This window comes from Geotrypetes seraphini, chromosome 17 (assembly GCF_902459505.1).
Source record: "Geotrypetes seraphini chromosome 17, aGeoSer1.1, whole genome shotgun sequence".
Lineage (NCBI taxonomy): Eukaryota > Metazoa > Chordata > Amphibia > Gymnophiona > Dermophiidae > Geotrypetes > Geotrypetes seraphini.
In genome coordinates this window covers 35,296,382-35,311,222 of record NC_047100.1, presented here as the reverse complement: position 1 = coordinate 35,311,222, position 14,841 = coordinate 35,296,382, and positions in this window count along the sequence as shown.

Sequence of the window (14,841 nt, the reverse complement as noted above, 5' to 3'; positions counted from 1 at the left end):
CTCGGAGACCGAGGTGTGGAAGACATCCAAGGCTGGGCTTCAAACCCATGGTGCACAGAGGCCTCGACAGACCTCGAGACCCGAAGCACTGGAGACCTACCCCGCCAAGGAGGGGAGTCTCTTGGCCGCTTGGCAGATAGATGCTTTGAAGACGAGGCACGCTTCAAATGGTGCTTCGATCGAGGCTGGGCAACTGGTGACGCAGGCCTCAAAGGAACAGATGAAGAATCACTCGTTGACAACCAGTGAGACCGGTGAGGCTTGTCCTGGGGAGCCTTGGTAGGGTGCTCAGGCTGGCTTGCAGGGAGCAGGGTCAAAGCAGGGGCAAGCTGGGCCAAAATGGAGGAGATCTGTATGGTAAGAATTGCCTTAAGCATGTCCTCAAACATCGGCACTGAGACCAATGGATCTGGTCGGCCAGGTGCAGCAGTGCGTTCCAACGAGGGCGACCTCGAGGAAGATTATTTCCTTAGCTTGGAGACAGGTCCCGTAGAGCCTAGCAGGACTGCACTCACTGCCTGGGATGCCAGAGACTCAGTGGAAGGCTTCTTGAATAGGGAACCTGAAGGAGGAAGACGAGACTTACCCGAGGCCTTAGCAGGCGGAGCACATGGGACTTTGAGGCCGAGGGCGACTTGATCGGGGCCGAGGCCTTTGAGACCAAGGCCGGGGCCGAGATCTTGTCCCCAGGCTGTTCCATCGCGCCGAAGAGCTCAAGGATCCGGGCACGCCGCCTATGAAGAGCCCACGGTTGGAGAGTGGCACAACACTGGAAGGACTTGGTTTGGTGGTCGGAGCCTATGCACTGTATACACCAACGGTTGGGGTCGGTAATTGAAATCACCCGACCACAGAGTACACTTTTTAAACAAAGTAACATGCCGGGACATAAGGAAAATATCTAGCTGTGGCTCAACGAGGCCAGGCGGCCGGATGGAAACCCGGGATCCCCCCGGCTGAATGAACGAAAAATCAAAAATACAGTTCCTTTTTTTTTTTTTGACACGCTGCACAGCAAATCACACGAATAACCAAGAAAGCAAGCCAAGGTGCAAGAAGACACTTAAGATTCGACGCAGAGCTGAGAGACAGGGCTTTCTGGCTCCGTGGAAAAGCACAGTTACTTACCGTAACAGTTGTTATCCAGGGACAGCAGGCAGATATTCTCAACAGTGGGTGAAGTCACTGACGGAGCCCCGCAGCGGACAGCCTCGAAAGCAGACTTGCTTGAAGATCTTTGTAAGAGCTTCCGAGTGCCTGCCCATGCGCGAGTGCGCGTCTCCTGTGAGGTACCTCAGTTCAGATACTTAGCTAAGAAGCCAACCAGGGGAGGAGGGAGGTTTGTGAGAATATCTGACTGCTGTCCTTGGATAACAACTGTTACGGTAAGTAACTGTGCTTTATCCCAGGACAAGCAGGCAGCATATTCTCAACAGTGGGTGACCTCCAAGCTAAGCAGAATGGGATGAAGGGAGAGTTGGCAAGTTAAGAAAAGAGATTTTGCAAAACAGATTGGCCAAAATGGCCATCCCTTCTGGAGAAAGTATCCAGACAGTAATGAGAGGTGAATGTATGAACCGAGGACCAAGTGGCAGCCTTGCAGATTTCCTCAATAGGAGTTGATCTGAGGAAAGCTACAGACGCCGCCACTGCTCGAACTCTGTGGTCTGTGACTCGACCAGCCTGAGCATAGCAGAAAGAGATACAAGCAGCCATCCAGTTGGATATGGTTGGCTTTGAGACAGGATGCTCCAACTTATTTGGATCAAAGGAGATGAAAAGTTGTGGGGCTGTTCTGTGAGGTTGAGTGCGTTGCAAGTAGAAAGCCAAAGCACGTTTACAGTCCAAAGTATGGAGCGCTACTTATCTAGGGTGAGAATGAGGCTTTGGAAAAAATACTGGAAGAACAATAGATTGATTGATGTGAAATTCTGAAACAACTTTAAGTAAGAATTTAGGATGAGTGCGGAGGACCACCTTGTCATGGCGGAAAACTGTGAAAGCTTGTAACTCACTGACTCTTCGAGCAGACGTGAGGGCAATCAGAAAAACTACTTTCCAAATAAGGTACTTGAGATGAGCCTTATCAATTGGTTCAAATGGAGGCTTCATCAATTGAGCCAAGACGACATTGAGATCCCAGACCACTGGAGGTGGTTTGAGTGGTGGATGAACATTAAAAACTCCTTTCATAAAGCGGGACCCCACAGGGTGTGCAGACAGGGATTTCCCATCAAGAGGCTGATGAAAAGCAGCAATTGCACCGAGATGGACTCGGATAGATGTAGACTGGAGGCCAGACTGTGATAAGTGAAGTAAATAATCCAAAACAGACGCCAAGGAGGTAGATTTTGGCTCCATATGTCGAATGGAACACCAAGCAAAAAATCTAGTCCATTTCTGGTCGTAACACTGCCTAGTGGACGGCTTTCTGGAAGCTACCAAAATATCCTATATAGACTGAGAAAATTGTAGAGAGTCTGTTAGGTAGAAAGGTACCAAGCTGTTAAGTGTAGAGACTGCAGGTTGGGAGGTAGCAAGGAACCTTGACTCTGAGTAAGCAAAGAAGGAAAAACCGGTAGAAGTAGAGGCTCCCTGGTGCTGAGTTGAAGTAGATGGGAGTACAACGGTTGTCTAGGCCACTGAGGAGCTATCAGAATCATGGTGGCATTTTCTGTCTTGAGTTTGACAAGAGTCTTGAGAATCAGAGGGAATGGAGGGAAGGCATAGAGAAAATGACCCGTCCAATCCAGTAGGAATGCATCTGCCTTGAGACGCTGGGGAGAGTATATCGGGAGCATAATTGAGGCATCTTGTTGTTGAGGGGAGAGGCAAAGAGGTCTATTTGAGGAGTCCCCCATCAAGAAAACACTTGACATAGAGGCGAAGAATTGAGTGTCCATTCGTGTGGTTGCAGAAAATGACTCAACTTGTCCGCCAGACAGTTGTGCTGACCTTGAATGTAGACAGCTCTGAGAAAGATGTTGCGATGGATTGCCCAATTCCACAGCTGCAGAGCTTCTTGAGAAAGGGAGTGAGATCCTGTCCTTCCCTGTTTGTTGACATAGTACATAGCGACTTGGTTGTCCGTCCGGACAAGGACTATGTTGTTGTGAAGAAGGTGTTGAAAAGCTTTGAGGGCATTGAAAATCGCTCTGAGTTCCAACAGATTGATGTGACAAAGACAGTCCGCAGAAGACCAATGACCTTGGGTACGGAGACCGTCTAGATGGGCTCCCCATGCGTATGTTGAAGAGTCTACTGTGAGAACCTTCTGATGAGGGAGATTGTGGAACAGCAAACCTCTGGAAAGATTGGAAGAGAGCATCCACCAGTGGAGAGATTGCTGCAACAAAGGAGTTACTGTAATTTGTTGAGAAAGCGGGTCGGTAGCTTGTTGCCACTGAGATGCCAGGGTCCACTGAGGTATGCGAAGGTGAAGTCTGTCAAAAGGTGTCACGTGAACAGTGGAAGCCATATGACCGAGCAGAACCATCATTTGTCTTGCTGAAATTGATGTGAGATGAGACACTTGATGGCAAAGGCGAATGAAGGTATCCCGACATGGTGGAGGTAGAAACGCTCTGAGCTGGACAGTGTCTAGAATGGCCACAATGAACAGGAGAGACTGAGATGGGGTCAACTGTGATTTTGGAAAGTTGACTTTGAACCCCATTCTTTGGAGGAACATAATAGTCTGTTGGGTCGCTGCAATAACCCCTTATTGAGAAGGGGCTTTGATGAGCCAGTCATTCATGTACGGAAAAACTTGAAGACGGAGGGCTGCAGCCACTACCACCAAACAGTTCATGAAGACTCTGGGGGATGAGGCGAGTCCGAATGGAAGAACTCTGTATTATAGATGAAGATTCCCCTCCCGAAATCTTAAATACTTGCGAGAGGCTGGATGAATTGGGATATGAGTGTAAGCCTCTTTGAGATCCAGAGAGCATAGCCAATCTCCCTGATTCATCAGGGACAGAGTTGATAAAGAAAGCATCTGAAACTTCTCTTTGATTAGAAATTTGTTGAGGGCTCTTAGGTCATCCCCCATCTTCTTTGGAATTAAAAAATAACGGAAATAAAAGCCCATGTTCTATTGGTGCAGAGGAACCTCTTCAACAGCTCGAAGGCGAAGAAGAGCCTGAGCTTCCTGAAGAAGAAGGGGAAGTTGCAACGAATTGGAAGGACACTCTCTTGGAGGATGATCTGGAGGCACCTGAAGAAAGTGAAGTGAGTATCCCTCCCGAAGGATGGTGAGAACCCAGAGATCTGAGATGATCATCTCCCATAGGTGATAAAAGTGGTGAAGACGACCTCCTATGAGCAGAAGAGAATTCTGATGCAGGGAGGTTGGCATGCTCAGACTGGGAATGTCAAAAAGACGAAGCAGGTTTAGTAGCAGCAGGAGTCTGAGCCTTCTGCTGTCGTTGTTGCTGTGGAGGCCTTCTAGGCGGAGGCCTGGAGAAAGCTGGTGTTGTTTATTTGAGGATAACGACGTGGTGGTTGCTTGTATGGGCGAGCAGGAGGAGTCTTAGGCTTCGGCCGAATCAAGGAATCAAAAGAGCAGTCATGTTCAGAGAGGCGCTTTGTAGCAGCTTCAATAGAATTATCAAAGAGTTCAATCCCCTGGCAAGTTTGCTAGACGGTCCTGCAGATTGGGATCCACATCAACAATGCGGAGCCAGGCGAAATGGCGCATGGCTGCTGCAAAGGCAGAAACTCTAGAAGAGAGCTCAAAAGCATTGTATGTGGCTTTCAGCATGAAGCGTCGAAGTTGAGACAGAGTTTTGATGATCTGTTTAAATTCAGGAAGACTTTGTTCCTCAAGAGCCAGGTAGAACTTAGGTATCAATTTGAGGAAATGATTAAAATAAGCCATGAAAATGTAGTTATAATTGAGAATTTTAGCCATCATGGAATTCTGGTATAATCAAACTTGTCCATGGTACGGCTCTCCCTGCCTGGAGGGACCACAGCGTAAAGCTTAGATGGATGAGCTTTCTTTAAAGAAGATTCAACAACCAAAGACTGGTGGGACAATTGTGATTTTTCGAAGCCTCTGCAAGGTACTGTGCGATATCTAGATTCCAGCTTGGATGGAATGGCTGTAATGGAAAGCACAGTTACTTACCGTAACTGGTGTTATCCAGGGACAGCAGGCATCTATTCTCACATATGGGTGACGTCATTGACGGAGCCCGGATGCGGACGCCTCACAAGCAGACTTGTTTGAAGAAACCAGAATTTTCGAGTCGACCGCTGGAGGAGTCTTCGACCTCGATGGACTGGGAGGAGAAGCAGCCGGTGTAATAGCCTTGCGAGACTTATGTTTAGATTTAATAGAAATCTCGGTAGCCTTTGATAAACGAGGAATAAAAGACTCAGTATCCGGATGAGGAGAGGGTTTCTGCTGTAGGAAAGTCTCCTGACTGAGCTTAGAAGTGAGATGCCTCGATCGAGGCTGAGGAGACTGTGTCTGAGGAGTAGGTGAAGATTCGCTGGATGAGGTGCTTTCACAGGGGTTTCAGACTGCCGCTCAGGCTGGCTTGTAGGAAGCAGGGTCGAGGCTGGGAGGAGCTGAACCACGACCGAGGAAATCTGAGTGGTCAGAATGGCTTTCAACATGTCTTCGAACATGAGCACCGAGACAAAAGGATCAGGTCTCGAATGTGCAGCAGTGCGCTCCAATGAGGGCGACCTCAAGGATGAGTATTCCCGATGCTTGGAGGCACGCTTAGCTAGAGGTCTCGAAGAGGCTTGCAGGACCACAGACATGGCCTGGAATGCCTGAGAATTTGGAGGCTTCGTAGGAGTGATACCTGAAGGAGAGACAGGAGACTTACCCACCGAGGAAGACTTCTGAGGAACTGCCGACAAGGCCTTCGAGACCGGAGATGTCGAGGTCGAGGCCTTGGTGGAGGCAGATGGTTCCATGGTACCAAATAGTTGAAGAAGCTCGAGTTTGAAGGGTAGCACAGCGCAAATAGGCATCGGGGCAATGTTCAGGACCCAGGCAAGCAATACACCGACTAAGAGGATCGGTCATTTATATGGCCTTGGCACACTGGCTACACTTTTTGAACCTGGTAAGAGGCCGGGACATAGAAAAAATAAAGGCCGACGTAATGAACGAGGTAAGCGGCCAGTCCTAGGCCAAAAGGCCCCTGGCTGGAAGAAAGTAAAAAAAAAAAGGTTTTTTTTTTAAAGAAAAGAAAGATTAAAAGAAACGCGAACACATCGACTAACAAAAAATAAGAAAGCTGCGGTGAGAAAAGGCAACGAAGGCTGCAGAGCTGAAGTGAAGAGAACTTCACGGCTCCGTGGAAAACTTTGAACTGAGGTACCTCACAGGAGATGCGTGCCCTAACTCGGGCAGGAAGGCACTCGTCCATGCGCAGTGCAGCACTCGGAAGCTCTTACAAAGATCTTAAAGCAAGTCTTCTTTCGAGGCTGTCCGCTGCAAGGCTCCGTCGGTGACGTCACCCACTGTTGAGAATATGATGCCTGCTTGTCCTGGGATAAATTAAGAACTGAGGCCACGCTGAGGAGACGTGCGCCCTGACTTGGGCAGGAAGGCACTCGCGCATGCGCAGTGGAGCACTAGCAAACTTTGAAGATCTTCAATCAAGTTTGCTTGAAAAGCTGTTCACGACAGGGCTCCGTGGATGACGTCACAACAAAAACACACGAACGAAGCAGAAATCAAGACACAAACCGCACAGCGACTCCCGAAATAAAATAAAGAAGCTGCGTTGCTAGAAAGGCACTTAGAGAACGCAGAGAAGAGAGACAGGGCTTTCTGGCTCCGTGGAAAACTAAGAACTGAAGACCACGAGGAGGGGATGTGCCCTCTAGTGGAGCAGGAACATAAGAACTGCCATCTCCGGATCAGACCTTCGGTCCAGGGTCATTCCATGTCAAGTGATCAGATTCTTGGAAAGTGCCCTGCATGACCATCACGGATTTTGATGAAACTTCATATGCAGAGTCCACCATGTCTCAAACGAACTTTGGTAAAGTTTTAGTTTCGCCTGTGGAATATTTGTGGAGCTATAGCCATTTGTTTGACCCCATACCACAATGAAATACAGTATGACAATGACATTCTGACAACTTTGAGACACAATATCTCACGAGCTATGTTTCCAAAAAACTTAGCTACCCTGCACAACTTTTGGAGCTCTATTCAGTGCTACCAATAATAATTTTTGTCGAGCACTGAGTGAATGGCTGAATTACAGTAAACTTGGCCAAAAAAATTAGTGCTCCAAAAAAGTCAAAGTTTGACATTACTTAGCTCCCACAATAATTGAGTAATAAATGCGAAATATGGCGCATGTCTCAGTACAACGTTGTTTTCAAAAGTACAATTTCAACCTCCAAGCTCTTTCCATTAGTTTACAAATTAAGTGTAAAGTTGCTAATTTGTGTAAAAAGGCCAAAAATAGGGTATTTTCAGCCTGCTTTTACAGAAAAATACCTTTTAGAAACTCTTTCAAATCAGTCTCATTAGAAAGAGCATATTTCAAACCCCCTAGAAAAGTGGACTTCATTTTTCAACGCAGGTTAACAATGGCTGAAAAAGGGGGACAAAGATGGGAGACGTTGCCACGGCAACAACCTCTATTTACATAGAAACATAGAAACATAGAAATAGACGGCAGATAAGGGCCCACGGCCCATCTAGTCTGCCCACCTTAATGTCCCTCCCCTACCTTTGCCCTGTGAAGAGATCCCATGTGCCGATCCCATTTGGCCTTAAAATCAGGCACGCTGCTGGCCTCAATCACCTGTAGTGGAAGACTATTCCAGCGATCAACCACTCTTTCAGTGAAAAAGAATTTCCTGGTGTCACCTCGTAGTTTCCCGCCCCTGATTTTCAACGGATGCCCTCTTGTTGTCGTGGGACCCTTGAAAAAGAAGATATCTTCCTCCGCCTCGATGCGGCCCGTAAGATACTTGAATGTCTCGATCATGTCCCCCCTCTCTCTGCGCTCCTCGAGCGAGTATAGCTGTAATTTGTCAAGCCGTTTTTCGTATGGTAGATCCTTGAGTCCCGAGACCATCCGGGTGGCCATTCTTTGCACCGACTCCAGTCTCAGCACATCCTTGCGATAATGCGGCCTCCAGAATTGCACACAGTATTCCAAGTGGGGCCTCACCATGGATCTATACAATGGCATAATGACTTCCGCCTTACGACTGACGAAACCCCTTTGTATGCAGCCCATGATTTGTCTTGCCTTGGACGAAGCCTGCTCCACTTGATTGGCAGACTTCATGTCCTCACTGACGATTACCCCCAAGTCTCGTTCTGCTACCGTTTTTGCTAGGATCTCGCCATTAAGGGTATAAGACTTGCATGGATTCTGGCTGCCCAGGTGCATAACTTTGCATTTTTTGACATTGAAGTTGAGTTGCCATGTCCTAGACCATCGCTCCAGTAGGAGTAGGTCGTGCATCATGTTGTCGGGCACTGAATCTTCGTCTGTTGTGCATTTGCCCACTACATTACTCATATTTCAACATAGTTCTGTCATTTTTATTGTTACAGTTTTGTATTGACGTAGTATTACTACTACTCTATTGCGTTGGTCCATGGTGACATTGTCACTACCAGTTCAAGAGTTTGAACTGGCAACCCCATCGCCATAGGGGTCACGCCCAATAGCTGTGCAATACCAGCCACGGGTGGGCCACTTCGTCCAGGTTCCCAAGCCTCGCATTTGGTTTCTTTGTCAAGGTTCCAAAGCCTTTTGTTGGTATCTTTCTGGTTCCAAAGCCAATGATTAGGGTGTCTTATCCTAGGTTCCCAAACCTAAATTGGGTATCTTATATAGTTCCCAAGCCGAAGTGAAGTCCACTTTGTTGGCATCGATTCGTTGGTATCCATTTTAAACTGAATTAATAATAATGTGGATCTGAAAAAGAAAACAAGTTGTAATTTGTGATCTGCATGCAACAAAATTATCACCTCAATTTCTAGTTAGGAATAATCATTAATTAAGAACACTATAATTGTACCCAAAGCTTGAGTAAAAATAAACAGGGAAAAACAGTGTGAAAAGTGACATAATTGTAAGTTGAAACGTAGGCCGTTGCCATGGTGACATCTCCCAACTTTGTCCCCCTTTTTCGGGCATTGTTAACCTGCGTTGAAAAATTAAGCCCACTTTTCTAGGGGGTTTGAAATAAGCTCTTTCTAATGAGACTGATTTGAAAGAGTTTCTGAAAGGTATTTTTCTGTAAAAGCAGGCTGAAAATACCCTATTTTTGGCCTTTTTACACAAATTACAAATTAAGTGTAAAGTTGCTAAACTAATGGAAAGAGCTTGGAGGTTGAAATTGTACTTTTGAAAACAACGTTGTACTGAGACATTATGTACCAAATTTCGCATTTATTACTCAATTATTGTGGGAGCTAAGTAATGTCAAACTTTTACTTTTTTTGGAGCACTAATTTTTTTGGCCAAGTTTACTGTAATTCAGCCATTCACTCAGTGCTCGACAAAAATTATTATTGGTAGCACTGAATAGAGCTCCAAAAGTTGTGCAGGGTAGCTAAGTTTCAGTTTTTTTGGAAACATAGCTCGTGAGATATTGTGTCTCAAAGTTGTCAGAATGTCACTGTCGTACTGTATGTCATTGCAGTATGGGGTCAAACAAATGGCTATATCTCCACGAATATTCCACAGGCGAAACTAAAACTTTACCAAAGTTCGTTTGATACATGTGGGACTTTGTGCATAAAGTTTTATCAAAATCCGTGATGGTCATGCAGGGAGCCCTTGATCACTTGACATGGAATAACCCTCCATCAAGTCCGGTGATCCACACACGCGGAGGCCCTGCCAGGTGTACACCTGGCGTAATTTATAGTCCTACAACTAGCAATTTATTAAGGTCAAAACGTCCAAATGATTAATAAATATATGAAAAATACGTGTTTGTAAAATCCGGTTATTAGCAGGGAAACATGCAGGCCATGTATACCAGAAACAAAACTGACAGCACATAAACCAAAAATTGAAACGGAGAAAAAATAAACCTCAATTGAGGGAGGTTGGGACTACACAAGTACCCAGCCCTCCACTCATCATCACGGGTTTATAAAAAAAAACTCCGTGAACATATATATGAGAGTCACTGTTTCATTCGTTTTCATACATACAAAATCATGTTTTAGTCACTTTTTTTCAAAATCTTTTTTGTATATAAGCGTCAGTATATAGCAATACAGGCCCGAATCCCAAACTTAACTCAATTAGTTAGCAAGGGCTACAGCTTAATTCAATTAGTGCAAAAACTCTTGGAGATATGAAGCACACAGTCAAAAACAATATGGACAAAATACACTCATCTGGAAAAAGGAGATTTTCACCAAAGGCTTCCAACTCATAATCCCGACAGAAAAGACTTTGTGTTTTGCCCGGCAAGGGCTACTTCAGGGGAAAAAGCCATCTTCTACTGTCTCCATGTTTCTTGCAACTTGTTGGTAGTGAAGCCGACTCCTCTCAGGAAGGTACTGGGACCTTCCTGAGAGGAGTCGGCTTCACTACCAACAAGTTGCAAGAAACATGGAGACAGTAGAAGATGGCTTTTTCCCCTGAAGTAGCCCTTGCCGGGCAAAACACAAAGTCTTTTCTGCTGGGATTATGAGTTGGAAGCCTTTGGTGAAAATCTCCTTTTTCCAGATGAGTGTATTTTGTCCACATTGTTTTTGACTGTGTGCTTCATATCTCCAAGAGTTTTTGCACTAATTGAATTAAGCTGTAGCCCTTGCTAACTAATTGAGTTAAGTTTGGGATTCGGACCTGTATTGCTATATACTGACGCTTATATACAAAAAAGATTTTGGAAAAAAGTGACTAAAACATGATTTTGTATGTATGAAAACGAATGAAACAGTGACTCATATATATGTTCATGGAGTTTTTTTATAAACCCGTGATGATGAGTGGAGGGCTGGGTACTTGTGTAGTCCCAACCTCCCTCAATTGAGGTTTATTTTTTCTCCGTTTCAATTTTTGGTTTATGTGCTGTCAGTTTTGTTTCTGGTATACATGGCCTGTATGTTTCCCTGCTAATAACCGGATTTTACAAACACGTATTTTTCATATATTTATTAGTAATTTATAGTCCACCATATCTTTATATGTCTCTCTTAAGGAGATATGCATCTAGTTTGCTCTTGAAGCCTAGGACGGTCGATTCCGCAATAATCTCCTCTGGGAGGGCATTCCAGGTGTCAACCACTCTCTGAGTGAAGCAGAACTTCCTGACATTAGTCCTGAACCTGTCCCCCCTTAGCTTCATTACATGTCCTCTAGTCCGTGTCAAATTGGACAATGTAAATAATCTTCTCTGCTCTATTTTGTCGATTCCTTTCAGTATTTTGAAGGTCTCGATCATATCCCCCAAGTCTCCTTTTCTCAAAGGAGAACAATCCTAGTGTTATAAGTCTATCCTCATATTCCACTTTCTCCATACCCTTCACCAGTTTTGTTGCTCGTCTCTGCACCCTCTCCAGCAGTTTTATATCCTTCTTTAGGTAGGGAGACCAATGTTGGACGCAGTATTCCAAGTGTGGTCTGACCATTGCCCTATAAAGCGGCATTATAACTTTCTCCGATCTACTCGAGATTCCTTTCTTTATCATGCCCAACATTCTATTTGCCTTCTTTGCCGCTGCCGCGCATTGTGCCGACGGCTTCAGGGTCCTATCTATCAGTACACCCAGGTCCTTTTCTTGTTCACTCTTCCCCAGAGTTGCACCTGACATTGTATACTCGTATTCCTTATTCTTATTGCCTAAATGCATTACCTTGCATTTCTCCACATTGAACTTCATCTGCCATTTCTCTGCCCATGTTTCTAACCGACACAAGTCGCTCTGGAGTTCCTCTCTATCCTCCTGCGATCTGATTGTCCGGCATAGTTTTGTATCTTCTGCAAACTTGATGATCTCACTGGATGTTCCTTCCTCCAGGTCATTGATATAAATATTAAAAAGGATCGGCCCAAGTACCGAGCACTGGGGTACACCACTAGTCACTTTCTCCCAGTCGGAGAACTTCCCATTTATGCCCACTCTCTGCTTTCGGTTTTCCAGCCATTTGCCTATCCATCTTTGTATATCTCCCTCTATGCCATGGCTTTGTAGTTTCCTGAGAAGTCTTTCGTGTGGAACTTTGTCGAACGCTTTCTGGAAGTCCAAGTATATTATGTCCACCGGCTTCCCACTATCAATTTGCTCATTCACGGTCTCAAAATATTGGAGTAAATTCGTCAAACATGATTTCCCTTTCCTGAATCCATGTTGACTGGGTTTCATCAAGTCGTGTGCGTCCAAGTGCCGGACTATGCTATCCTTGATCAGTGCTTCAACCATCTTGCCGGGGACAGACGTAAGACTCACAGGCCTATAGTTGCCCGGTTCCCCTCTCGATCCTTTTTTGAAAATTGGCGTGACGTTTGCTATCCTCCAGTCGTCCGGTATCTGTCCAGTTCTGATTGTCATGTTTGCAAGTTTTTGCAATAACTCTCCGATTTCAACCTTCAATTCCTTTAAGACTCTCGGGTGAATTCCATCCGGTCCAGGGGATTTGTCACTTTTAAGTTTGTCGATCTGATAGTATATCTGGTCTAAGTCCACTTCAACTGTGGTGAGGCTGTCTTCTATTTCTCCTGCAAACACTTTCTCCGCTTCAGGTATTGTTGCGGTGTCCTCCTTCGTAAAGACGGACGCAAAGAAGGAATTTAGTTTGTCTGCGATTTGTTTATCTTCCTTGATGTACCCTTTTCTTCCCTGGTCGTCCAGGGGTCCCACTGCCTCTTTTGCAGGAAGATAAGCATACGTGGGCAGCACTAACAAACTTTGAGATCTTTAATCAAGTTTGCTTGAAAAGTTGTCCGCGACGGGGCTCTATGGATGACGTCACCCACATGTAGAGAATATGCTGCCTGCTTGTCCTGGGATAATGCAATTATATTTTCCTACCTTCCACTACCATATCCAACATTTGTTTCTTTCTCACTATCTACCATCTTTCTCTCTCCCTGCCTTGGGCCCTGGTTCAAACCTCTCTATTCCCCTCCATTCAGCATCTTTCTCCTCCTCCCCTTCATTAACATGTACAACATTTTTTTTCTCTCTCCATTCACCCTCTCCCTGCCCTCTACCCTGTGTCCAACATGTTTCCCTCCCCTCCACCATATGCATGATTTCTCCCTCTCACCCCTTTGTTTAATCTCTCCCTTCCTCCCTCCCCAAGTGCAGCAGCATTCCTCCCCTGCCAACTATCGCCTTGTGCAGTAGTTTTCCATCCCTCTCTCCCATCCCCCTGTGCAGCAGCACCCCATCGACCCTTCTACCATGAGACATGACATACCTCAAGGTCTCCGAAAGCAGCAGCAGCATCAGTGTCCAGCCTGATTGCGGCTTGCCCCCAGACCTTCCTTCTGCCATGTCATCAATAACATCACTGATGATGTAGCAGAGGGAAGGCCCAATGGGGCAGGCCACGAGTAGCCTGTTCAGAGCGCTGCCTCTGCTGATTGGCCACCACTGCTGTTACTTTAGGAGGTCTGGAGGTATGTCAGGTCTCACAGAGAAGGGAGGATCACTGAATTGGTGAGTGATTTTTTCAGACAACAAATCAATTCAAATTGGTGAATGAAGGAGCACTAGTATAGACTCATTTACCCTATTTTTGTAAGAATTTATATTATGGTTATCTTTAACTAAATGTAAAACAGAAAACATCTCAATGCTATTTTCTCTTGTTATTTGTGCACAATTTGGGTAAGCATAAAAAGCTGATAAACTTGATTGTTTTTTGTTTTGTTTTACATGTTCTCCCAAAGGTCTAATCTCAGAGAATATATAACCACATCTGCATTGACTTAAGAACCTAAACATGCCAGACTTGTTGAGAAGTCTATGTTAAAAATGGTTCTCCCAGTCTGTGCTTATTACTTACTTCTTACTGGAAAGTAATAATCTCCTGTGTATTTAGCAGACTGGAAACTGTGATAATCCCCTGCAGGACAATAACACAACCAAAGTTTAGTTTTAGGTTTTGGTTTCAGCAGAAATCAGCCCATATATTTAAGCTGCAGTTTTTGATTTTGGCCACAGTGATAAGACAGTTTCTGATTGGCCTTTGGTTACTTATCTTTCTTTCACCTCAAAGTTGGACTAACCCACTCTCTGAATGCTCCACACCTTAAGTTAAGTGATCACCTAATAGACTTGAATGAAATCTAAAATTAGCTTAGACTTGATTGGGGTTTTTTTTAAATCTCATTTTTACTCAACCACTTTTTCACAAGAGCTCAAGTACAAATTTATACAACAGTTCACAAATAAATTATTAATAAAAGCAATGCTCAAATTACTTCAACCTATCAAAAATTCCCCTGTAGAAACAATAATCACAATGCAATTGCAAGCTGAAATGAGGTGCTAATGGAACATGTTTGGGGTTTTCTTGGGGGGTGGTTATGAATTATGTGATATTAAACTGTAAACTTTAAAGAAAATTATTTAGCACGCTTGGGTGTACAGGTGACAAGAGAGAACACTAGTAATTAAACCAACAGGAGCCCCGGCATTTAGTCATTTTGAGCCGTCTGTACTGCAAAAATTACTATAGTTTTTTTTTCTTTTCACAATCCTTATACTGTATTGTGTGGTTTATTTTACTTTATAACATTGTATTGAAGAAATGCAATAAATACATAATAATATAACACAGTAAAATAGTCATTACATTTAAATTGACCATATTAACTTCTAATAAATGTATATCATTATCTCTCAATATGTTCCCTCAA